Consider the following 9,298-nt stretch of genomic DNA (forward strand, 5'->3'; position numbering starts at 1 on the left):
GTCTGTGGCTATTTTCTGTCCTGCTGGTGACCATGGATGAGGGCCTGCTCCCACGTGTGCCCTCTGCACGGTGGTGGAAGTGCCTACTGATGCTCCCTCGTGGGTGCTCCCACATCCTCTGGTCCTGAGGCCTCCATGCCCACCCCTGGCCATTCTCCATTAGCACCTGTATCTCTCCTGGGGTGAGGGGTGCGGTTACTGAAGCTTCAGAGACTGCTCTGTGCACAGTATGAGCCCTTGAATGCTGGTGTGGAGGGAGGTGTCACATCGTCTGTCTCCGCCTAGACCTGCCTGGTCCAGCGGCGGTTGCCCCCCACCCAGGACTGCCCTTAGGAGGCAGGGGGGCCTGGTGCTCCCTTCTCCTAGGCCCTCCCAGCTGCCCTCCAGCCCTGGGGGTCCCCACTTCTTCTCTGCGAAGGAGGCACTGCTTTTGCACCCTCCACAGCCCTCCTGCAATGTGGGTTAAGGTGCAATCTTTGTGTTCTGTGTCTTCTGAACTTTGCCATTGGACTATGAAGCCGAGATTTGGCATTCAAAAGCCAAAATACAACAAATGAATAAACACATAAAATGTGTTCCCTTCTTCATAATCTCTTGCAACCCAGAGCAAGGGCTTTCAAGGCCATTTTGGAGGCATAGCTGACAAGGTAATCCCGTGTTCTCTCTGGGTCCTCCTGGGTCCTCCTGGGTCCTCTGCTCCTGAGGCAACTAGCCTCACCCTCAGGATCTCGGTTAACAGCAGGAGAATCACCACATAATTAACGGGAACGTCAAGGATGAAAATGCAACAGGTGAAACTTCCAAATAGTACCTGGAGTTAGATGCCTTCTCACCTGCCTGCGTCTGGGGGTGAAGGCCCGTGATGACCCAGAACGAGGAACGGGCTCCGCAAGGTACAGGTTTTATTCTATGGGACAGGGTCCCATGGGGCAGGTCTGAGCCTGAGACAGACTTGGAATCTGTGCAATCATGTTGTTTGTGAATAAAGACAGCTCAATTTCTTCTTTCTTTCAAAAACGAAAGTTAGTGTCTTCTCCACCCTCTAACCTCTTTGTTCTCCCAGGATGGGAAACATGCGGGCTCTGAAGATAGTCCCCTAGGAGGCTGGCTGCCTCTGCCTCCCTCCACCCGTAGGTGGACCCCAGGCCCCGGCAGACACTGCAGACAGCCCTCGGCCTGTGTTTCCCTCTAGCTGTGTCTTCCCTCCCTCTTCCCTCCCACTGCCCATCCTGTTCCATGCTATTTCCAAAACACCAGCTGCTATGCAGTTAAAAATATTAAGAATGTTTTAAAAAGAGACAGACAGCTGAGTGGACAGTTCAGTTGGAATAAACGAAACCACCCAGAGCACTTCGGCTGATCAGGACTAATGCCGCCCAAACCTGCAGGAAGGGATTATGCTGGGAAAATGACATGAAAGCTGGCTTCGCACCACCTGCATGATGGGGCCTAGGCAATCAACGGGATGGGCTCACCCAGCCCTCTGTGACCTGGACAGCCAGCCACTCTCTTAAATTACAAGGTGACAGCTCCCTGGAGAGCCATGGCAATAGTCTGCAGAACTCAAGTTTGGTTCTCATGTTTCCCTTTCCCTTCCAATTATGACCCACATAGAGAAGCTTATGATGGAACGTGGGGACGTGCAAGACTAACACATTTACATTTATGTGGGCTTTTCACTGGGAGCTTGGAGAATCCGCCCAGGGGGCCCCGTAGCCCTCAGAAAGACTGCCAAGTGCTCCTCGCCTGCCCAGGTCCCCAGCTACACAACTCTGTGAGCCCAGCAAATGCCACTGCTTGCAGCGGGGGAGTCCTAGCCATACTGTTTTCCTTCTGAATGTGTGACCTCTTGATTTATTCCCTCTGTATTTATTGAAAGAATAGCGCCATCTCCACATTCGCTCTAAATTATTCTGCCTGCATCGAGGGGCTTTAATCCAGAGCTTCCTTCTGTTCTTTCTCCCAAGGTGCAAACAAAATAATTTTCTAAAAGAAATAATTTAGGAGGAAAGGAAAGTCCTGCATAAATTTAAAAGCCATTTTTAATCAGTTTGTATTTTACTAGAAAGATCTCAAAGTTGCATTATGTTGGTTTCAGGGGTTGTGAGCAGCTGTTAACTCCCAAGTCCTAAGGGAGAAGGCAAATGCTTGCAAAGAACCAGTATCTCCATAGTTTGCTAAACTCAAGAGTTTATTCTGTGCCAGATTTCATATCTCCTCCTAACAAGAGGGCAGTGGCCTGCCAGGTGCTGCAGGGAGCTCTGGAAGAAAGCTGGTTCATGAGAGAGAAAAGAACCATGAGAGTAGGGGAAATGAACCTCTCATCCTTGGGGCTCTCCACCCACAGCCAAGGAGACATCTGGGCAAGAGGGTCGTCCCTGGAGCATCTTACGTGACTCCTTCGCACACCAGCACAGCCAGCAGTACACGATGGCTCGGAGGCAGGAGTAGGAGGCAGGTCGTGACAACTGTGCCTCGGGTGAGACTGCACATCCTTTCCAGACTCCAGTGTCTGAACTGAAGCTGGTTCCATTCCCTAATTTCCCCCCAAGACTCCTGTTTCATTTTCTATTTGACCAGTAAAGTTTGTCCAAGGAGACATTAGCTTCACTTTACTCCCAGATGTTCTTTATTATCTAAGCAATGATATTTTTCTGTTCAGTTGATGCTAGCCATGGGATGGACACAGCGTTTCCATCAGTGCTGAAAAGCCTGGTTACGCCCAAAACCCTCAGCACATTTGGGCCAAGAATCATAATTGCCAAACACCAGATCAGACAACTCATGGTCAAGAAGAAGGTCCCAAGAATAAGCTGAATCTTGCTGTCTCTCCCGTGTCTCTTGGACACCGCGTCGTCAAATGTGGGCTGTGGTGGCTCTTGGAAGGAGCAGAAGTGGGAGGGGGCTGTCGAATGTTGCAGCAGTGGAAGAGGTGTCCTCGTTCTTTATTCTGAAGGTTCTTATTTGAGCCAAGCCTGAGATGGCAGTTTTCCCAGCTCCTGTGGAGTCCCGATAAACAAAAATAAAATATTTAAACCTGGTATGTGTCTTCCTTTAGCTACCCAGAACCATGGGGCCATGTGGGACAGAGGGTGGCAGTGATGCAGGATGAGTGAGAGGAGTAAGAGGACAGGTGCACAAGGAGTCGGGAACACTGACTGTTGGGGGAGAGGCTTGGAAGATTAATATCTTACTGCCACTCCATTCTCACAGGAGACAGACTGCACCCCAGGTGATGGGAGAGTTCATGTTGGCCTGCCCACCTGCTGCTGGGGGCCACCCTGGTAGAGACGTCCCAAGGGTGGTCACTCCTTGCTGGATGATTACAATGGCATGGCAACTCAATTTCTTCTAAAAAAATTCCGGAGTAATTTGCACTCGCTTTCCACTTCATCACACAGAAAGACAGCCTAGGTCAGCACACATGTCTGTCTCTTCAGTGTGAGAGGCAGCTCACAGCCTGGAGTAAGCAGCCCAACCAGAGGACCACACTAACTCTGATTATTGGTGTCTGATGGTCGCCACACTTTCTGCCTTCAGGATGGATCGATTCCAGTTGACTTGTGTGCGTGCCTTTGCTGACGGAGCTGATTTTATTAACTGACACATCCTTGGAAGGGTCCCAAGTAGGGGGAAGAGCGTCACACTATCGTGTCCCCTATTAAAACACACCATTTGCAGAAGAGGATGTCTGAAAACTTGCAGGTTCCAAGAGTGTTCCTTCAGTGTCTGTTCCTTCAGTTCCTTCAGTGTCTGGCGGTCCCCCTCCCTCCCTTTTGTTTTTCACAGCAGAGCGTTTTGCAGGTTCTCTCGTGCTTAGAGGGAAAAACATGGCCCACTTAACAAGCTGATTTCTTCCGTGGTTGTGCAATTTCTTTATAGTTTATGAACAATTTTTGTCCACAGGGACAAAAGCAAATATTGGTTACAATGTAATCAAATGGATAGAGCCAGGGTGGAAAAACAAATTCCTTTGAGTTCTTGTCACAGCTTCATCACAGACCTTGTGATTTTTTGCAATTTGTAGCCTGCAATGGCTAAAGGTCAAACTAATCTGCGGTAAGGAAAAAGAAATAGAAAGTTCAGAAACTGCGCTCTCAGCATTATTGTTCTCCCAAAATCCAGTTGTGGGAATAAGTGACCTCATCCCAGGTGCACAGTCCTCCCTTGCTGAATGAATGCTGAGTGATTTTAACCACGTACAGTGTGTAAGTCAGCTGGAACTGCCATGACGGATACCACAGACAGGGCAGCGGAAACAACAGAAATGTATTTCTCACAGTCCTGGAGGCTGGAAGTCCAAGACCAGGGCGTCAGCATGGCCAGATGGGGCGAGGGCTCTCTTCTTGGCTTACAGACGGCCGCCTCCTTGCTGTGTGGAGAGAGAGCCCCTTCTCTTCCTGTCCTTACAAGGCCACCAATTTTACTGCATTAGGGCTTTGTCCTTATGACTTCAGTTAAACTTAATTACCTCCAAATATAGGGCTTCAACATAGGAATTTTGGGAGAACACAGTTCATTTCATAGCATGTGGCCATTCTTTGTAAGGTCGTGTTCAGAGTGTTGAGCTCAGTCACTTAAAAGAAGTCATTATATATGCAGTGTCTATATGTATAAGCAGATATGGGCATAGACATCAATACAGATACAGATTGGATACAGAGATAGGTGAGAAAACATAACAAAATGGTCACGGTGATTCAGGGGAGAAAGTGATGGCCTGCAGAGCGTAGCCTGGCATCACTGCAGGTGTGGCAGAAGACGACACTGGGCAGACTCTCAGGGAATCAATAGGATTTTGAGAGGCCGGACTGAGGTGCAGGGGAAGGTGAGCGTCCAGGCTCTAGCCAAGGAGCCCAGGCAGATGGGGCTACACGTTAAGTATTCAAACAAGTCCAGAGACCAGGTAGGAAGGAGCAGGGTGCCTTTGAGTTCCAAGCTAAGAATTTTGAAAAGAATCACTGTGGATTAGAATTCAGGAGTTGTCACAATCCTGGGGTCGGGGAGCTGCATGTGGTCAGAGAGGGGGCTTCGAGATCATGGAGTCCCCAGAAGTGCAGAGAACGGGCTGGAGGGAGCTCCCTGAAGCTCCTCCCACAACCCCCATAAGAGAGAGGAGGCAGGGAAAGGCAACGATGGCACTGGCGAGCATTTTAATTAACGTATTTTTATGTTTGCACTCGTAACTGTTATGTTTCACACCAGGGTGCCCAATTCTGGGGGGAAAAACAAACGTTTTTCATGCACTAACACTGCTGATGCATTCCGAAATCCTTCTGAATTCATCAATGTGAAGACAGAGCAGCAAACAGAAAGATAACTGAGGTGTTTGAAGTTTTCCCTGCAATAAACACCAGAGGTAATTAAACGTTTAGGTCTGGCCAACCCAAGATATGGATTCTTGAACCAAGTACATAAATTGTTATGATTCCACACAAAGTAAGTATCACTTGCTGTACTAATGAAAATGGTTGGACGCACAGGGAGTTTTAAAAGCTACATGTAGCTATTATGATATACTACAGCGTTCACATCAAAAGGAAAAAGAGTTTTATTTCTGTGATCACAGTGTTCCAAAAAGCCATGTTCTAGATGCTCTTAAATATTTCAAGATTCCCCATAATAGAAGTGAAAGTGAATATAGATGTGTTTTCTCAGAACTTTTGGTATATATCAAAAGCTGTCATGAAGATGTAATTTCTACTGAAATTTCAGAAGCAAACAAGGCAGGCAGAGAGCTGGAGCCCGTCCCCCAGTAACAGCAATGCACCATTCATCCTGCAGAGGAAGTGAAGCAGAGCACTGCTACCAGCATGCACTTCATCAGTTTGGAGGGTGCGGGAATGATGGGCTGAGAGGAAATTGATTTTTTTGCTAAGTTGGAAAAAAACAAATTTCTAAGAAAAGGCATGGGCTCATTAAAGTGTTTACAGGGCTGGTGCAAAGGATTTAAGGAGAAACACTGAACTCTTAAAAAAAAAAAAAAACAACACAGTGGTCCTTGGTCTTGTTGACGCATCCCTGGGGAAATGAAGCACCACTCTGTTTCTGTTACTGATGACGATGCTGCAGTTGCAAAATAACCTCCCATCAGTAACAAGGACCAGTGATGTCCGTTGAGGCCACCCCTGGAAATACCGCAGGTGACACTGAAAAGAGGGACCTCCCTTAGATCACAGTGAGTAAACTTGTTTCTGCATGATAGGCAGTTCGGAAGAAGAAGAAGGGGAAAAAAGGTGTGTGTGAACCATTTCCTTTTTAATTTGAAAATGAAATTAGCTGTGGAAGGCATCCAATGAGGGTAGGACTGTATCCCCTTAAAATTAGATTACCTCATCTATTGAATGGCAGTGTCAGCTTAAAAAAATGCACAGCCTGAAAGTTGAGAATGATGTTTTATTCGGGGCCTTACTGAGAACTATGGCCTGGGAACCAGCCTCTCAGATCGCTCTGAGGGACTGTTCCAAAGAGGTAAGGCAGAAGCCAGGATATATAGGAGTTTTTGCTGGAAAAAAACAAACAAACAAAAAAATGTAGTTGAATATCAAAAGATTACTGCTAATCACAAAAACAAACATGTCAAGTTGAAGATTTCAGTGCTTTTCTATGTGTGGGAAGATGTAAATCTGGGTGTGTTGACATTGTTCCTTGGCTCTGCATCTTAACTGCCTAAGGCCAGTCTCCTGCTTTTGTCCATCCTGAATGGCTTTATGACTGCAACATCCTTTGTTTACTGACATGGCCACAGCAGAATATCAAAGAAGAAATTAAAATGGTCATTTAATCATGGAATGTAGACATCTGAGCACATTTGAGAAGTCCCAACCCACAGTCAACTTCTCCAGGCTAATCCCCATCACCTGGGCTCACTGGACTGCCGCCCCCGCCCACTCCCCCAGCCTCAGCCAGGACTGGGCCGGAAGCACCTGGAGCACCTCCCACAAGGTGAACCTCCGCGTACTAACCCACCCTGTCCTGTCCCCTGCGATTCCTGGGCTGCCAGCTCTCTGACACATTAGAGAGTCCATGAATGTGCTATCAATGGTCACGATTACTTTCAAACAGCACTGCGAGCGAGACTTTAAATCACCACGGCACCATCCTAGGAAAGGAAATTTGTCGGCGAACAAACAGTACATGTGCAATGGCGTTTCAGTGGAGCCCTGTGTTTCATTGTTCACACTCACTCCTCAGTGCAACTCCCAGCCCCCAGGACTGAGCCATGGTCTCGGAGACAGCCTCCCTCTCACTTGACAAGTACCTGCAACTCCTGTGCTGACCGTGGGGCCATGTGCAGCATGGATATCGAATCTGTCTCCAGAAGGAAGAACCTGGAGGTCACAGGAAGAAGCACTTCAGCTCTTCAACAAAAAGACCTTCTCAGTTGGGAAGCCAACCTAGCTGGAGGCTGAATGATCATCTGTTAGGGATCGTTCTACGGAACTAGAAAGACTAAGTCCCTAGAGGGCCACCCCATGGGGTCTGCGTGGTCTCTAATGAACAGAGCAAAGAGATTGGACTCACCTTGAGGAGCAGAAGCTCCCATGCCAGAACCCTGCGGGAGCAGACTCAGCAGACGTGAGAAGGAACAGAGCAGGCCCATCAGACGGGAGGTGGGAAAGAAGCAGAGGGGAGGAGACCCAGGGGAAGCCGGCCACGTCAGTGGAGGCCCTGGCAGGGCGTTTGGCCTCCTCCCCAGGGGTGAGAGCATCCCCACTGTGAAACAGGCACCAAGCCCAGCACCACTGAGCCACTGAGCTCAGCCAGCTTCAGATCCCACTGCCGGGGGCAGACACTGTCCCCCTCTCACCAGCTTCAAACCACCCATGCCCGGTGCCGGATTTGCCAGAGCTTTCCCTGTAAGTTGAATGAATCAGCCTGCTGGTTTTATATATCAGTCTTGCTAGTTTGGCTAATGTTAATCTGCCTCTAAAGATAGAGCCATTCTCTGCAAGGCTGACCAAGCCACCTGCCTGATCCTAGGCGGTTTCTTGGGAGACTGAATCCCTGGCCGAAAGAAAGGTGGGTCAGCCAGGGCCCCACATGGCTGCAGGGACAAGGGCATGATGACTTCTCCTTGACAAGCCTACCATAGTGCTTTCTCAAGCATCAGAGGAGAAGATATATAATGAACAATTCCTTCACCCTCTAGATGATAACTGGACCAAGGTCAGGTCTCCCCACTAAGCTCCCACTTCCCACTTCCCACTGAAACACCCCCAACCAAAATTGCTCAGAAAGCCCAGACCTCTGGAGATGCTGTTCTGAAGATCTAGTCAAAGAAATAAAGGCCCCAAGGTTGAACAAAAGCCCCCAACTTATTCCTGCAGGAACAGGGTTTTATCAAATGGCCAAATTCACAGCCTTGCTGTATCCCCGTAAGAGACAGATCTGAAATGATGACACACAGGGAGCATCACATTCTTCAGAGGCTGCAGGTCCAAGAGTTCTTCATCTGAGTGATTCAGACACTTTATTGGGGATGAGTATAGAAACCTGAGGTCATTAAAAAAGATGGGGATAAATAAAATGATGCTCTTTTCATTTAATAAGGCACATCGAGTGTCACCCAGAGTATGGAGAAGTAGGCAAGCAGGTGGGAGTGTACAGTTTTTCCAGTTATAAGGCCAACTCAGCAGCGTCTACTAAACTGTTAAAATCATGTGTCTTTGGACCCGGGCCTTGTACCTCTAGGAATCTGGGGAGACATTTTCGTGGTTTACAAGGAAACAGATCACTTCAGCATTGTTTATCATGAGGAAAAACACAAACTGAAAACAACAAAACAGGCAATAACTAAATAAGCTTTGGAACCTCTGTATAATGTGTAACCTTTGAAAGGGGTGAGTGCACTGGCAGGAGAAGCTACCCCAGGCTGTCGCTAAGTGACCGGGTGTGAGCTGCACAGACGGGGTCCCCAGCACACGTACACGTGTGCAGCACACAGCGTTCAGGTTTGAGCCACTACCCACAGACGTGTCTCTGAGGAGTGGCCCTGCAGGGCACCATGGGACCCTGGGCGCACTCCGGTCTGTGGGTACGTGGGCACCGGCATAGCCCCCCTTCACCAGGGCACGGCGAGGCTCACGTGACCTGACATACATGGAGTCTGTAAAGCAGCACTCGCCCGTAGCAGGCGCAAAGCGAGTGATTGCAGTTCTGTTATTACTGTTGGAAAATCTTGTCCATGATTTTGAACTACTTTATAACAGGAAACAAGACAATTTAAGAATCAACCATGCTTTCGCACTACCGAAGGTCCTCACCAGTTCAGAGTTACTTGGACCCGTGCAGCTGC

Source organism: Camelus ferus, chromosome 3 (assembly GCF_009834535.1).
Source record: "Camelus ferus isolate YT-003-E chromosome 3, BCGSAC_Cfer_1.0, whole genome shotgun sequence".
NCBI lineage: Eukaryota > Metazoa > Chordata > Mammalia > Artiodactyla > Camelidae > Camelus > Camelus ferus.